Here is an 18,044-nt window from a genome sequence, read left to right as displayed (position 1 = left end):
AAAAAAATAGAAACTGGAATAGTTAGCAGGCAGAATAGAAAACACCAACAAAGACTTACAGGAAAAAAGTGTTTAGACACCTAATGATGTTTCCTCTTAAGGATCCCATTCTTAAGGTCATGCCAGCTAAACGAGAGACTGCTCTAGTTGCTGAGAACCTTTGATGAGTCGGCTGCAAATAGTGGAAATTTTTCATTATCTTCCCATTCACTTTTTGCACAACCCATGCACAGAGCGATCTCCCGTGTGTGAGGCACCATGCTGCTCTGCACTCACACACGGACGCATTCCTGTGCACAAGAGACGTTTCTAACTGACAGAGGAGAAGACACACACAGAGAGGCTGGGGAACTTATCCAAGACGGCAAAGCAACCATCAGAGCCTCGCAAATCCATCGTCTTTTCACCAGTCCAGGAGGCAAAGAGCAAAAGGAATGTCAACTTCCTAGGCAGCTTTTCTGGGGCTTGTCGGGGGCTCTACTTTTTTTCTCATAGAAAGACTGGAAGATTAACCTACAGAGTCAAAGTGGTCTAGGGCCTTTGGTGTGGCCGGCTCACTCTCCTGTGGCCACCCTTGCTCACTGGCCCAGAGACAGCACAGGACAGGAGGGGCTTCCGTGGATTCAGCATGACTTTGTTCTGAAAACTTCTATTACAAATGCAATACACATGTCATCTCTACATGTTTTAAATTCAGAGACTGAGTCCTTTAAAGTTACACTGTGGATCCTTTTCATTCACATTCCACGATTTTATCATAACCTTTTTTGGCAAGCTTCTCGGTGAAGACTTGTTCCGCACAATCATAACCCCGAGGGGGAAAAGCTAGGCTTGTTGATACAGTCCCAGAAATATTTCATATTTCAGCTCGTTCAGAAATACCAGCTGTACTTTCCCAGCACTGTCTTTGACTCTGAGCTTAGGATTCAACAGCAAAGGAATCTATGTCGAGCTCTACCCTCACCCCCTTTGTCGCAGTGGTTTGTTACAGATGCCATACTTAAATTGTACTTATTTTAATCACCCAATAAAGTGAGTTTTCATCTCAGTGAAATATGTAATAAATTGACCAATGACAAAGAACAAAACACTAGGGGGTCTGTAAAGCCTGGGAAACGTGCTCCCATCGCATGGTGGTTCTCAACCCTGGGTGCACAGTGAAAGCACTTAAGAAGCTTTGAAAAAATACCACCGTCTGGATCCCACCTCCAACCAATTAAATCAGAATTTCTGGGGGAAGAGCCTGAGAATTAGTATTTGTTTCAAAGGCTCCCTAGGTGACTCTATTGTGCAATTAGGGCTGAGAATCAGTGTCTTACTCCTCCGAGCAAACTGAGAATTTTTCTAATGAAGTTCTCTATTGACAGTGGAGCTTGGCCAAAGGCGTGTTCAAACATCCTGGCAAACACTGGCTGGCCAAGTGCCGCCAACAAGGCAAGGAGCCCTCAGATCTCTGCCTGCCATCAAGAGGTCCAAGCTCTGGGCTGAACCCAATGGTCCCTTTAGGAATCTCCAGACCCTGTGTCTTTTCTCGGCCCCTATGGAGCAATGTGACTGAGAGTGGTGCTATGGGGTGGAGCTTTGCCAAGGAGGCAGCTGGGCCAGCATCAATTACCTGGGAACGTGTGGGAAAGGCAAGCTTAGTCTTAGGGCTGTCAGACTCACTGAGTCACACGCAGCATCCTACTGAGATGCTCAAGTGCACATGAAAGAGTGAAATCTGCTCCCACGGAGCCGTTCCCACAGTGGTTCTACAAGGGCATCTCCAGAAAACAAGTCAGAAACACACATTCTCAGGCCCTGCCCTGGAGGGACAGGAACCCTAGGGGTGAAGCTCAGCTGCCCAGCTTTAGCACACCCCGGGGACCCCACTGTACGGTCCAGCTTCAACCATGGTGCTGGTTGCTCCTTCCTGTACCTCTTCTACATGCCCAGGGGATTCAATGCAAATACAGGCCCCCCACCCCCACCCCAGTCATGGCAGCCCTATAGATGGGATTTCCGAGCCTGCAGATTCGCACAGGTACAGGCAGCCCCAGCTTTCTCCCACAGCGAAGTTGAGGACTTGGAACTACCGACCTTGCAGTTCACAGCCCAACGGCCTAACCGTTGGTACCATCAGGCTCCTTAGGGGATACAAAGCTGCTTTATTTCTTAGGGACTCTGAACCAATATGCCCCGTTTTCCTGGAAGAGGCCAGAGCTTCCTGGGAGGAGGGGGTGAAGCTGAGTTTCTACGACCTGCCCCCAGAAGTGGGTGGGCGGTGGGGTAGAGACTAGGGAGCCTGGTCCCAAACATGAACTGTATGCATCTGACCCAGCTGTACATATTTTATGAATGTTTACTAGAATTTTAAGTCTAGAGACATTCCTGTTTTATGATTTGTTAAGCCAAGCCAGGGGGGTAAACAATCTTGAAGCAACTCCCAGAGGGAGTTGCCATTCAAACGCATTTACATATGCAATCACCCGTTTTCAAAATATCTGTATGGATTTATGATTTTTAAAATCTAAAAGTTGTCTAAGGCAGAAGCAGAGGTTTGAATAAATGTGCAGAGAACGGAGGATTGACTCCAAAAGATAAACTTTCCCTAATAAACCACAGTCTCTTCTAATACCGCATCCCCATTTGTCGTCAAGACAAGCCTTCAAAAGAGGAATCCAAATTATTAAAGGGTGGGACAGATGACTAATGAGGGGAAACATAAATGAACTGTGTACAGTCAGCTCAGCGACATCTTAGGAAGGATTTTCATAACAGCTTGGAAATGCTGTGGAGGCAGGCATAAACACTAGAAATACAGAATTCCCCAGAGTGGCGTTTAACGGAAGGCAGCAGCCATTACAGAACACAAACAAAGCCGCTATTTTGCTGACAGATTCTGTGACTTTGGGTGGGTCGCTTTCTAGCTTCAAGTTTTCCTCCACTGAGGAGGTGCTCTTCTTGTGTGTCCCGGTGCTAGGTTTCAAAGGAGTGTCTCTGCCAGGGGCTAGAGAAGAGGCGCTGAGTGCTCCCTGTCTCTCAGGGAGGGCCAGCACTGGTGGGGGCTGTCTGTCTAGGAAGGTACAGCAGGTTCTGGGAGCCCTTTGCCCTTCCCGCACAGCCAGACCACAGCCCCTTACAGCAGAGCAGCCAGCAGTGCTCTGGCGGGAAGGAGGAACCACTGGCTTCCTTTTGGAGATCCAGTATTTAGAGCCTTATTCCTACAGTAGGAAATGCGATCTTGTGTGGTTTCAAAAAACAAGGAACAAGACACCAAAGATGTTATAGGGGTGGTAAGCGGCTTTTGAAGGTCCCTAGACAAACTTCAAAGAATATTAGGGGGTGCTGAGCTGAGGTCTCCAGTGATCCCAGAGAGTGACTCTACTTGTGTGATTAAAATGCTGTGTTCAAGAACAGAGAGAGGGGGCAGCAGGAGTCCAGGACTGGGGGCGGGGCGGGGCAGGGGGAGGGAGGGGAGAGCCCAGACAACAGCTCACATGGCTGCTCCCTTGCTTTGCTGAAGGAAGGCAGCAGCCACAGGCAAGAAAGAGCTAGGTGAATGGGTTATGTTCAACTGGGACACCTCAAGGAGGTTCCCAAAGTCTAGGGCTGCGGGGGCGAGGGGGCAGGGGCACGGGATAAGCCCACAGGACACAAAGATTGAAAGAGATTTTCTCCCAAAATGGTTTCCCCCTTTAATTTTTCTCTGTTTTCCTTCCTTGTTTTTATTTTGTTAGTTTGTGCTTTTAACACAGTGGCAGGAGTTACTTGCTTGTAGGACGTGTCATTTAACAGAGGGTAACTTTTTTTTAATAGGGAAGTCAGGTAGCCGAGTGGTTCACAACAAACATTTTATACCCAGGAAGAATTAAATTCAAATCCTGGCTCTTAACTGTAGGCAAGTTTCCTGGTCTCTGAACCACAGCTTCCCGGGAGCTGTTCTAGGGTAAGTAAGGCAGTCAGTCCATGCTGCAGTCTGTCCCCGGCATGGCATCCCTAATACCCTCCAATGTGCACCCACTCCCTGAGACTGGCCAACCGAGCGTGACCTCAGGTGAGGTACAGGTCTCTGTGGAACTTCAATCTAGTCACGGGTGACCAAGAGCATGTCACTCCTTGTTTGGAAAACGAAAGGGTGCACATATATGAGGGGGCGTCAAAACTTCCGTGAACTTTTTGAAGCCCCCTCATACATGTGAAGGGTAAGTGAACAAGTGAACAATGAGTAAGGAGGCTGAGAAAGGATGAATAAGGAAGCCTAACAATTACAGCCTTAGTGGAGAGTATTCAATATATCATGGTCACCAATCAAAAAGGGCAGCTCCGTCTTCGAACAGTACAGTCAGAATGTTCCTTCAAAGAGAAGATGGCAGGACTACATGGCACACACGTGGGACACGGTATCAGGAGAGACTGGTTCTTGGAGGAGGACTTTCTGCTGGCTGGAGCAGAGGGTCAGTGAAAAAGAGGATGACCCTCAAAGGGCAGAGACGGACACAGCAGCTTCAGCAGTGAGCTCACACCCAACAAGGCCCGTGAGCACGGGGAACTAGGAGGTGCTTCATCCCGTGACACACCGGGCGCTGCCAGGCATCGGAACCAACCCAACTGCCCTCAGCAACAACAAGCCAAAACTAGGCGATCAAATGGAGGTAACCTTTATTAAACAAACATATAAAAACACGAAGCTATGGTTTCTCAACCCATCTTTCATCTAGAGGTGCATCTTCTAAAGCAGTGTTTCCATCCCACTGACCATTTCATAAGGAATCCTGTGCGCTCTGATTCGCACGGTGTCAACGCAGCACCTCTGAGGGGCTCAAATCATGTTCCTTTTAAGTATTGTTTGAGTTGGGGCCAACCCTCCCTCCCCCCAAAAATGCTGAAAGGATAAGATCTGGGCCGCAGGGTGAACAGGATAGAGTGTTCCAGTGGAATTCTTATGGGCCCACCCTTGCTACCCTCGAAGAACGAGCAGGGCACTGGGAATTCTCATGGGCCCACCTTTGCTACCCTCAAAGAACGAGCAGGGCGCTGGGAATTCTCATGGGCCCACCTTTGCTGCCCTCGAAGAACGAGCAGGGCGCTGGGAATTCTCATGGGCCCACCTTTGCTGCCCTCGAAGAACGAGCAGGGCGCTGGAGTAATGGAAGGGGAAAGCAACCCTCAGCGCCACTTTCCTGGCCTTTTCCTCGCCAGTGCCGTTGTTCATTTTCTTCAAACTTCTTCCTAAACAGTCACTGTGCTCGTGCTTGGTACTTTGGAGAAATGTATCAAGAGGACCCCTTGGGAGTCCCCAAAAAAGAGTTGCCATAAGCTTCTGACCTCCCTTCCTTCAACTTAAGAGACCCACCAGAGTCCCTCAGAAGTCACTGTTTATTAGGACAGCACGCTAATGGGACTAAGATGAGTCTATCACTGAAAGAAATTGCCTGCAACTCTCCACAGATGACAGGCACACCTAAACATGTCCTGCCGGTCATGAAACTGAACATGTATGACCTGGGCCCTGAGCAGCAAGACTTCTTGACTTAGCCGCATGTAAAATATTTGTAAAGATTTTGTAAAAATTTTAAATCATACAGAAAGGGGGTTTCGAAATGTTCATAAAGAAATTCCACTAGCTTTTAATTCCATTTCTTTCATCAACATTTTGAAACCCACTTCATAATACATGTTAAAAGATGTGTGTATGGAGGTGGGTGGGGAGGGAGTGCTTGGGTAGATGGCTGGGTGGATGCATAAGATAGATAAGAGAGACAGGAAGGATGAGTGCAGTGAATGTACAAATGTGCTTTACACAATTGATGTATGTATGGATTGTGATGAGTTGTATGAGCCCCTAATAAAATGATTTTTTTAAAAAGATAATCTCTAACTTCATGACATTCTTAGGTCCTCATGTAAATTCTACCTCACTTTGTTTTAAATCTCGTGTCCCCAACACACAAACAATCAATAAATGTTTCCTTAAGGTTAACAGTTCAAAACTATCCGCTTCTCTGTGGGAGAAAGATGAGGCTTTCTATTCCTGTGAAGTTACAGTCTCAGAACCCACAGGCATTGAGTTCTCAGTATTATTAATAAAGGTGGACCTGAAACACACACACACACACACACACACACACACACGATACGTAATAGGAAAACTATCCACTGTCTATGCCTTGCATGGTCCACACATACTTTGGACACCAAAACGTGAACATGACTGCTGTTTCTATGTCCCCTTCCATTACTTTCTTTACTAAGTTGTTTTGTTTTAAGGCTGCTTTCTGAGAGAATCCTTTCTACTCTCGGGAAGGAAGGAGTCCTGGGTAGTTTTTTCCTGGCAGATTCTTCTCCAGCTATTTCCACATTCAAACCATGTTGATGGACCCTGCCTACAAGGTTATCAAACTGACCGGTTGACACCTAATGGTACCAAGCATTTCCAGTAACAAGCACAGCCCTCCCAACCTGTACAAGGATCCCCGTCCTGCGGGGTCAGGCCCTCCTGGATGATAGGGGCTTCCCTGCTGCAGACTTTCCTCCCCAAAGGGTGGGTCTCAGAGAAGAGCCTTCAGGGGCCTGGGCTCACTCACAGGCTCACGCCCCTACCCCTCCGTGTGTTGTTCCACCTCCCCTATGAACCAGACTTTCTAATCAGACTCCACTATGGCAAGGCCCTGAAGGGCCCCCCACGTTTCTATGCTGTCTTTGTGTCCATTGTGTACCCACTGCGTCACTCCTCGGCCACCACAACCGCCCAGAGGGCACCGGGAGACTACAAATATGTGAGCCGCAGCTGAGCAAAGGGACGTGTTTACTTTCCATCCTGAACTACAGCTTGACCCGCAGCGAAACCAAAAATACTGCAATGTGTATTTTTCCCCAGAAATGATAATTATAGAACTCCAAACATTTTTTTCAAACTTCAACTACCCAAATGGAGAAGGCAACCCAAAAATAAATAAATAAATAATTTATTAAATGGACACTTATATTCTCGTTAGCCCTTACATGGAAATCATACCTTCCCCCGCACCCGGCTGCATAGCCATTCAAGGGCTTGGCTCCTGGCTCAGAGCCCTCTTCCAGGGCTAGGTGGGGTTCGGTTTCAGGAGCGGAGGCAGGCAGTTGAGAGTCCTCCTTATTCACTGTAGTCAGCGTGTGTTTTTTGCCTCTTTTCCACTTCAAAAACATCAGTGCCTCCAGGATCAGTGTTTACCTGGAGTTATGCAAACGCATCTGGCTGGTGCCCCAAGGGGAAGCAAGACGCCAGGCAGGTCCCTGGTGCCAGTACAGAAGGTACTCGGCTGCTCTCAGGGGCATCTCTAGAACCCCGGCGCAACTCCTCTCTCTGGGGAAAATGCTTCCTGGCCTCCCTTCTCACCTGATCCTTTTCATCCACACACGGTTTATCTGGACCAAGTGTTCCTCGCAGCACACTCGCACTGCGGCCGCTACTGCACAGCATGGCTCTCCAACATGAGGGCCACCAGAATCAATTTTCCAAGCATGAGGGGCCAGGTACCGGGTCCAGAATTACTGGTTTAGCTCAAGTCTGAGGTGAGGCCTGAGACTTGACCTTTCTAAGGGACACACACACCGGCTGCAGAGGCAGCTGTCCGCACTCAGAACCTCTGCAGGAGATCAGAATGGGCTTGAAAAGCTTGGTTTCTTGGAAACTCTCCGGCATTCCCTTCCCTCTTCGAGGGGAAGCTGTCTCTCCCGCTCCTCTCACTCTGCCTCCGCGCCTACAGCTACGGCTCTAAGGAGGACAGCGGGATGCAGGATGGACTTCATGGCTCTGACCAACAGAGGTGCCAGTCAATCGCACCCTGTACCACATGAAATTGTCAGTCCACGGAAAGCTGCCATCTAGAGCCTGAAATAAAATTCAGAGCACCAGAGAGAAAGCAGGCCAGCTCTGGAGGCTTGTCTGGAGGGGAGAGGCTGCAAGGGCTACCAAATTAAACACTGTGCTTGATACCAGCACTGCTCCCAGATTTCAGTGGTCTTTTCATTTCCAAATATGTCAAGGATATAATGATCCCATAAATAAGTCAACGCAGAAAGAATTACAGGAGACGCAGTAATTTCGAGGTGAACCAACACTCGCAAATTCACATTCCATTAATTTGGAATTTGTGGGAATTTGCTAAGTATCTATTTCGTCTGTATGTTCGTATGTATGTATTATTCCTCAAGTCTCCCTACTGTGTATCCCTCGACCAGCCATCGCTGCAACAAGTCTCTTGAGAAATGAGCCGCACAGACAAGGAATGTGCTTTGCCAGCTTACACATGAAAGCAAATAAACACTCTGGAGAAACACTTGAGAAACACTAAAATAAGCAATAGATGCCCTCCTTACCAAATATATACATCTATTTGGCAAGAACATCTGGAAAATTCTTACACGTTCATTTACTCCACAAATGTTTACAGACTCGATGGCGGTGAGAAGGCATGTACACAAACGACAATGGCAGCAACAAGGTAACTGTTGAGCCGATCCCAGCCCGTGCGGATCCTGTGTGTGTCAGACTAGAATGCTACCCCACAGGTTCGGTGAGAGTTGATCTTCCAGAGGCAGACTGCCCATTCTTTCTTCCCAGGGACCTCTGGGGGGATTTGAACGGCCAACCTTTCTGTTAGGTGCCAAGAGCTTAATTGTTTTCACCACCCAGGGATCCACTATGTAAAAGATACTATTTATAAGTTGTGTGCTTTAATGGAAGCAAGGCTATATAGAAACTCCTTAAGCCGCCAGTGAGCCTAGATTTTCCACACATAGGAACCTTAAAAAGAAAGTCCTGGTGTCCTATGGGAGACAGAGGACAAGAACACTGGGTGGGAGGGAGCAGAAAGCCTGCCAAGGTGGACCACAAGGACAGGCAATCTGTCAGCACACAGAGGCCTGGGGCCTGGGTCCCAGAAAGAGACAGCTCCCACGGGGCACATGCCTGGCCTTTGCACCATGGCTTTCTCTCAGCAGTCGCCTACACTTTATGGGCTAATTGTAGATGGATTTCTGTTCCTTATTTTCAGTGACAAATTAGGAATATATCTTTACTTCCTGGAGCTCTGTTCATTCTCAGAGCTCCAGGATTTAGAGGATCCCCAATCCCTAGGTCTACCTGAACACACACCCCTACCTCCACTCGGGATGGTTTCTTCTTGGAGGCTGACAGGACCCAACTGGCTAGTCATTATGTTTAAAACAATGGTTGACAAGTGATTATTGATATGTGCTAGGAAATTTCACCTGCTTCTAAAGCTGTGAACAGGATTTGAGATGTCTGAGCTGGTCTTCAAGATTAAGCAGGGCAAGTATTCGGCAAAGCATTAGGAGGGCTTCTATTTGAAGAAAGGGAAGTGTAGCAGATTCCGATTGCCCCCGGTGTGCAGGGATGGAAATGCAGCAGTCTAGAGACCTCTGCAGGTACTCCTCTGGAGCAAATACCACTTGCCGCACACAGAGCCCGCACTCGCAACGGCGTTTTCAGGGATTGCTTTTCCTGTTTCTGTACCATGCCAGAGTCGAACTTTTCACTCCACAGCTTCGATCTGTGCCTCACACAGCATACCAGCTCTTTGTTCATCCCAGATGTGTTTTCTGGTAGGGAACCAACACTTGACCACTTTCTAAGACCGCCGGACTCCTCCTCTTTGCTCCCTCAGTAGCCCTAGCAGCTGGCTTTCTTTGACAGAGAAAACTGTTTACCAGTGCAGGGGTACCTACAGATGTGATAATGAGGTACAAACAATTGGACAGTTGGCTTGTCACCAGCTAAGTGATTTGCTCCTGCATAGGCACTTCACAGCACACCTGATTCAAATGACAAATTACTACATGCTAGGGACCTTCTGGGTCACTGTTTCATGAATAATTGAATTCGTGAATGTTAAATCAATGAATCACAAGGGTCTACTGCGGTCGTTTCTGTGTAATGAATCTTGTATAAGTCACGGTTGTTTGTGTTTAGCAATAACCTCATAGCTACCTACTTTCCCCCCACCCCCACTGAGGACTGTGTTCAGAAGGGTCCCGTGGGCTGAACCCACAGAAGAGACTGCTGGGGACAGCAGACGTTGTCATCGCTCAGCCTCCTTTGGACTCACAGGAATTTCTCAATGAGTGATTCCAAGGGCACCCAGGGAGCTAACGCCCATCCTAATTATGTCACTACGAAGGGAGAATGATTAAATTAGGAGAATGCTTCGTTACACTGGAAAAACAAAAAACAAAACGTAGGCTAACTTCTAATCAAAGCATAACAACAAGCAACGCCACTGTCCAAGTGAGTTTTAAAGGACAGGATACAGCACCGGATGGACTTCACTGTCCTTCAGGTGAAGTCACTTCAACTAGAACACCCTGCACCGGGCGGCCCGCCCCGGATACTCCCTGGAATGCATGTCTCTAACAGCCAAGGTCTTGCTCTCTCTCTGTTTAATCCCGAAGTGCTATGTTTTTCAGTCTGGGGCCCATAGCACCTTCACATTAGTCAGAGCACCAAACAGGTCTGCATTCCTTCATTCACTGATGTCTCTAAGAGTTGCCACGGGCAACCCCAGTGCACTGCCTGCCCCTCGGCGTCACCCACTCACTACAGGAGAGAAGAACAGGGTGCACCAACTAGCATGGAGGGGCTGGCCAGAGACTCAGCCTTGACATTAACTGCTTATGGGAGCCATTGCCTTTTAATTCTGTCGGGTCTGTGAACAGCTTAAAGCCCCTTTGGACAAAGTCTTTGCCTCTCCAGAGGGAGTGCTCCTCTTTTCTCTCTGACCGATGGGCAGGTTAGCAGTAACTGCTGAGGTTTCTACAGACAAAGGAGTCAGAGATAAACACAGAAACCTGTGACAGCCCAAAATGCCACCTGAAGCTAGCCCGGGCGGTGTGTCATTAAGTGGCAAATGACTGGTAAAAACAAAAAGGCTGTGACCAGAGGAAGAAGCGACTGCAGTTGCTGCCAAAACTTCATAAAGGACGTGAACGTTTCATCAGGGACTGAAGTGTATACAGGGTTTGCAGCCAGGCGTAGTAATGACTCTGAAGTAGGGAAGTCTATGGCTGGCAGGGTACGGGGCCGACGTAGAAGCAGAGTTAGCAGTGACATAGCCCCCGTGCCTCACCCTCCGTCCACCGGGGTCCCGCAGTTGAAGGGCACACTGTCCTCACCTGGCAGCACTGTCAATCAGGAACGTCCATCTCCTCCAGTGCCTCCCTCCCACACTCACAGGCTGGCCTGCCTGCCGGCCCGCTCCAGCCCAACCTTTCCTGGTGCACTCAACCCATCCCACGCTCACTGCAAGGCTGCAGGACGCATGGCCCCTGCCCTGAAAGAGAATTCTGCTGAGCTTCCAGAAAATGCCATCTCTTCTGTGACATACCCCTTCACCTCTGCCTCCTCCCCCACAGGTCAGGCTCCTCCCTCTTTGTTCACAGAATTCTGTGCAGGCCGACTTCCTAACAGGTTCACACGGCATCACGAAACCCCCGGATTTTGACAATCCATGCAAATGTGAGCTCCACGAGGGCTGGGCCCGAGTCTTGCCTGCCTTCGTTTCCCCCGTACCCAGCATCATGCCTGGACCACACTACATCGGTGACTCGCTCGATGCCCTTCATTAATATTCCCCAATACTCTTACTCTCTCCAGCTTTCCTACTTTTCTTCCTTCCTCCCTTCCACTTCTTCCCCTTCCCTTATCTATCTAGACATTTCCGAATCTATCACTTCTAACACTAAGATACAACCCTTCATAACCTTTCCTAGCCTCCGTTTCCTCATCTGTGAAATAGAAAAAATAAGTATCTCTATTTTGTTGTCTTGCTGAACGGTGTAAGTAATGCACACACAGAGCACGCACTGATAACCGGCGCATAAGTATAACTGCTGTCGTATAACTGATTATCACTAGCCCTGACTCAAATCGTTAAACAAAAGATTTGGCGTTATTTTTATAAGTCACAGAGCCAAACCAACCATGGCAAATCAAAAGAATCAAATGATAAGCAGGCAAAGCAGTCAAAATAATTTATCACAGCAATCAGGTAACGCGAACTCAATGCGTAACAGAAGTACCAAGTTCACCCTGCCTTCCCATCTTAGCTACGTAACAACCAGAAAGACCTGACCTCCGTAGTAACTCTGTGACTATTATCTTACCTTAGAGACGCCTGTGCACAATGACATACTGTACTTGAGACACATGGATTTTTTTAAACAAAGAAACACTGTAAAATTGATGTAGGGCTTAAAACCCCTGGGCAGAGGGTGTGTCTCGAGGCGTAATTAGCTTTATGGACTTTTCAAAGGTCTCCCGCTCCAGCCAGCCTGGTAATTACTTTAAACAGTTAAAACATGCTCTACTGAAAGCCTTGAGTGGGTGGGTAGCTGTTCACGGAGTCCTGGCGGACCCAGGCTTAGGGGCCCCTGCATGAACTAGTTACCTTAACAAGTACAATGACTAACAACAGTGAGCACAAGAAAGAAGAAAATGTTCTCAAATTGATTGTGGCGATGATTGCCAAGTTCTTTTTAACATGACTGAATGATTAAATGGTATGATATGCCAAATGATATGCCAATACAACTATTAAAAAATTTTTTTTAAAAATTTATGTACAACGAACTTCCCCAAATCGGGTCTGAAAACAAACGAGCTTAAGTTTATTGGTAATGTTTAGAAGGTTACAGCACAACAGAGGTCTCCAGCTGGCACAAAGGGTTTGTGCTTGCCTACAATGCTCAGCCTACCCAGCAGTTCACACCCACCCAGAGGCACTGTGGCAGAAAGCCGCAGCCTTCTACTACTGTAATGACTACAGCCCTACTCCAGAACAACTGACTCCCAGGCAAGGAGTGCTTTCAGTTCATGCTTCGTTGAAACGAATTCTGAAAGACCTAAAAATCTCTGGTTTAGATAAGTAAGAGTCCAACAGTCAAATTGGTAAAATACAGTCATTCCTTTCTTGCTCAAGTGGTTTAAATATTGTTTCCATTGTACAAAGAACAAAAACCTAACCCCTTGCCACTGAGTAGATTACAACTCATAGTGGTACCATAGGACAGAGTAGCCCTGCTCGTTAGGGCTCCCCAGGCTGTAAATCTGGACCAAAACAGACGGCCTCATTTTTCTCTTCCACAGAGAGGCTGGTGGGTTTGGATAAGGAACCTTCTGATTAGCAGGCAAAGTGCTTAAAAACTACACTACCAGAGCACCTTTGCTCCCACCATCTCACTGCCAACGAGCGATGTCAACTCAGACAATCCCATAAGGCAGAGCAGAACTGACCCTGCAAGTCTGTGAGTCTGTAACTCCTTACGGGAGTAGAAAGCTGGGTCTTGCTCCTTCAGACAGGCTGGTGGTTTCAAACTGCCACCCGCCTTGTGTTAGCAATGTGTAACTTCTACACCACCAGGGATTTCTGCTTCCATTACAGCTATTTATTATCTATCTGCTCACAAGTTCATTTGAGGTCAAGTACAACAGGCTCGATGGGTGACTAGTAGGCATTCTTTGGAGTCCTATGTATTTAAGGAAGCTGGATCAGCGATTTGAGACCCCAGTTGCTCTATGGGAGAAAGATGAGGCTTTCTGCTCTCATAAAGATTTCAAGTCTCAGAAACCCACAGGGGCAGTGTGACTCTGTCCTACAGGACCACTATAAATCAGAACAGACTCAATGGGAGGAGGGGAAGGAAAGGGGGAGGGAGATGGACACTGGGCAAAACTCAAGAGGAGAAATTTTAGCCTCACACACATCACTGTCGCAACACTGACAGAACAGACTCTGGTGAGAACAAACATGTCCACAGTATTACATGGAGCACATAGGGAGCTGCAGAGAGGGCACCATACACATAAGACTGGACTCATTAAATTTGGAGGGAAGAAATAGGGGTGCTCAGTGGGGCATTTAATTCATCATACCCAACTACAGTTTTAGGAGCACAGCTTACATTACGCTGTCTGGACAAATCCAATTAAATTAGTCATGAAAATAAATATGTAACAGTAAATTAGCAGATGGGTAAATAGTGAAATAAGTCTTGCAGAATAAATCCTGGAAGTTGCTGAGAACAAATCCCTGCTTCTCAGCCCATACAATGACCAGGATCTAATAAGCTTCTGGGTGATCAAGAGTTTCACATGGCACTTACATCCATTCCATTACAGAGGAATAAGAAGTTTTACCCCATCACCTTCAATTCTCAGTAAACTCTTGTTAATAGGTTCAGGCATATCCCCACAGATATAGGAATAACACTAATGTTCAAATTAAAGACTGAGAGCTATCAGAGTATCCAAAAGTTCTGTTTTAAAGCAACATTAAACACATTTAATATGCCAGGACAAAATATAACAGTGACCCCAAGGACTAACAGAACCTTTGTATTCAAATCATGTTGTCCTTCAAAGTCACCTTAAGAAGCTACAGGTAATACAATTTTTATCATTTCTCGACACTTTTGCAATGTTTCCTTTGACATTTTCTTTAAAGGTGGTTCATGAGTTATACAAAATCAGCCTCAGTGCTTAATAGTTCTGGCATATGTTTTAGCAAAAATAGAATTCCCCAATGTGCTCACCTATTTTATTAATCAGATGTGACTCCAAATGCCTTTTGGCTATTTCCCAAATTAAAAATCCAACTTCAAAAGGACAAAAAGTGTGCCACTACCAAGAGCACTCAAAAGCAAAGTGCTACCAACACTGAAAGCAATTCACAAAAAGAAGGAAGCGCCTGAGAAATATTCACCCTTCAACAGGCCTCCGGATTAGGACAAGCACCTGGGTTGCCACGGCGATGGCTCTGAGGGGAGAGCATCTTCCTAAGGGTTTTAAAATTTGTCTGGAATTTGTTTCAGAGTCACCACCTGAGAACCCCCGCGTGAGGTGCACATTCCTGCATTTCTGGCAGTTGGTGGCTCGCATGCTGAGTGAGCTAGCTGGGCCACTACACCTACAGTGTTGTCAGATGTTGATGCCGACTCATTATTTTTCAGACTAAAAGCAGAAAAGAAAGTATGTTACAAGCCAATGGGGAAAAAAAGAAAAAAAAACATGAAAAATCTATATTTAGTCATCTTCAAGAGGCAAGATGTCTATAAAAATATTTTCTTGGAAAAAAAAAGGAGTCCCAACAAGAAAGATGTTATTTACTTTACGAAAGTTCATTTTAACAGCAATGAAGAGGAGCAAATAAGCATTTTTAAACAGCTTTGGTAACAGGACCTGAACAGTGTCCAAGAGCCTCTCAGAACATCACTTACATGCTTGTTCCCACGACAAAGAAGGGGGAGATTTTAATTAGGAACCACCACCAACAATTGCATAAAAGGCATGGACAGTAAAACCTGAAAAAGTTGGAACCTATGGAAGGCAGTAACCTGTCAGACAAAGAAAACGCCAATATTGCTCCTTATCACACAAGAGGGAAAAGTAGTTCAGACTGTACCTCATCAGGGGCAGAAAACCCGAGACCCAGAAAAAGGTGGGAGGCTCCTGGATTTCAGGGTCTTCCCAGGCTTCACTGCTGGCACAGGTACTGTTATGTAAAATCCTTTGGAAAATATCTCTGAATTATCTCTTAGGAGTTACGATGGTAAGCACTGAAGCTAAGCTTCTGGTGATGGCTTGGATTGCACGGTAGCTGCCTAGCTCCGGGAAGAGAAGACTGCACGAAAACAGTAGTTGGTACAACCACCACCGCAACGAGCTCCTCCTCAAACTGATGCCGTGGTCTCAGCCACGAAGAGCAACACCATGCCGCACCCAGAATACTGAATAACACAAACCAGGGAGGACCAGAGAGTCTAGGGACACACCGGTGGTCTCCCTGGCTTCCTAACAACTACGGAATGACGTCCAAATTCTATACCATGGCACTCAAGGACCTTGACCTGCTGGGCCTGACCACCCACACCAGTCCCAGACTCCACCTAGCTACTCCAGGACCAAGTAGCCACTCCCTCAACTGTCCTGCATGCTCTCATCTGTCAGGTTTTGATGAATGATTTCTCTCCCTCCCAAACTGGCACACTCTTGGTAAACTCTTAAACCAACGTTTCTCAACCTGTGGGTTGTGAGCGCGTTGGGGGTCGAACAAACCTTTCACAGGGGTCACCTGATTCATAACAGTAGCAAAATGACAGTTATGAAGTAGCAATGAAAATAATTTTATGGTTGGGGGTGGGTGTCACCAAAGCATGAGCAATTATATTAAAGGGTCGCAGCATTAGAAAGGTTGAGAACCACTGTCTTAACCCTACAGGTGAAGGGTCCCCTGCCTTTTAAGAAGTGTTAGATGCTGGCAGACACGGGAGTTACAAATATATCTTTACCCATGACTCAGATGGCCAGTAGAACGGACCAGATACTGCAAGGGAAGGGTGTGTTTGTTGCAATTCCACTCTATTTGACATTGCCAGTGATCATACCTCGACGGACCATATTGCAATCCACTCACAGAACTGGTCTTCAAAGAACATGGGGCCAGGAGTTGGATGACCTGGGTTTCGATCCTGGGTCTGCCTATACCAGCTTGGGTGACCTTGGCAAGGTTCTACACCGCTTTTATCAACTTCCTGGGATTCTTATGAAAATTAAATAACAGTCCATACAGACTGCTTAGCTATGTCTGGTACATAGTAAGACAGCTGGTTATATTTTATTCTCATTCTCAAAAATAAGAAGTGTGTTTTGAAAAAAATCAGAGTAATATTTTGTTGGAGGGCAAGGGGACTTTTTAAACATGCAAGCCCCGAGAGAAAAGATATGAGAAGAAAAAGGGGGCAGGAAGTTGGGAGAGGTAATATATAAGTGTATGTGAGTCCGAGGCTCAAAAAGATACAAAGACAGGCAACAGTAAGATGACATGGAAATGAGTCAGAAGTGAGTGACGAATGTTTAAAACAAACAGAATTGGGTGATTTTAACATTAAGCCCACCAGGAGAAGAAAGCCAGCAGTCATTCTACCAACTTTCATCCATCCATTTGGTGGATGCTAAAATCATCACCTTCCCTTCACCTTTGCACAGAGTACACCACCACAACCCAGGCATTTTAGACATGCAATCCTGGTCACCAAGTCGCCCTGCCGGTGTGGTGGACTAGGACACATTGGGGCTAACAAGGTCAGCAAAGAGCACCCACTGCTCTCTGGGAGAAAGACAGGCCTTTCTCCTGCACTCCCCAAAAGCTGAACAGCCGGGCAACCTCACAGGGGCAGTTCTATTCTGTCCTGTGGAGCCGCTATGAGTCACATGAGACTTGACAAGAGACAACCTGCGTCGGAATATTTCTAAAATCTCCCTTTGAATAAGTGACTTGTGCATTTCTCTAATCAGCTACAGGAGACAATAAATAAAACCTTATGCTCAGATGTTAACCTAAGCTTCAGAATGAGAAAAAAAGAAAGAACCGTGTAAGGAGCTTGTTCCTCAGGCATGGCATGACCTTAAGATCAACGTCCAGTCTCTTTAACATAATAAATAAGATTAGTTTACCAGGAAGTTGGTACATTACCAAGTACGTGGAATGTGCCTGGCCTAGATGTGGCCTTAAGAAGCTGCCAATAATCAAACTATTCGAGGAGGTCGGTGAATCTATTTAAAGTGAAATACACCCTCAATCATGATATAAACGCTCGCCCATTCTGAGGCTCCAATTTGACCACAGGTCCTTGAAGAAGCTACGGCTTTACTAAACTATATGCTCCTCTGGACAACTCCCCTCTCCAGAGATGATCTCTGATGATCTGAAGCAGAGTAAAGGCCCACAAGGCAGAGAGGACTGCGCAGTATCACGGCCTCCTCTCTCCACAAACCCTGCCACGCTGCCCTCAACAGATTTACTTATGAGCACAAATGTAGTTTAAAACTTTATGGCCCTCTTCACCCTGGGCATGAAGTCTATAAACCACTTACCTTCTTTACGGAATGATTAGAACTTTCTTGAAATATGCTAGTGTTTACTTAGCACCATCCATGTATATTTCTCACAGGGAGAGCATCTGGGTAAATCAAGAGAACCTCAGAGATAGGAAGGGATGCGGGAAGG

At 46.7% G+C, this 18,044-nt stretch overlaps 1 protein-coding gene across 4 annotated transcripts in view; it reads right to left on the bottom strand.

The window, feature by feature from the left end:
- Positions 1–18,044, bottom strand: part of CRIM1 (cysteine rich transmembrane BMP regulator 1) — a 221,696-nt gene that overhangs the window by 147,697 nt on the left and 55,955 nt on the right. The window lies entirely within an intron of this gene.

This window comes from Echinops telfairi, unplaced genomic scaffold (genome assembly GCF_000313985.2).
Source record: "Echinops telfairi isolate 266 unplaced genomic scaffold, ASM31398v2 ScPeMD7_10;HRSCAF=50, whole genome shotgun sequence".
NCBI classification, from domain to species: Eukaryota; Metazoa; Chordata; class Mammalia; order Afrosoricida; family Tenrecidae; genus Echinops; species Echinops telfairi.
Note: the sequence above shows the minus strand (reverse complement) of the source record. Positions and strands in the feature narration are given on the sequence as shown.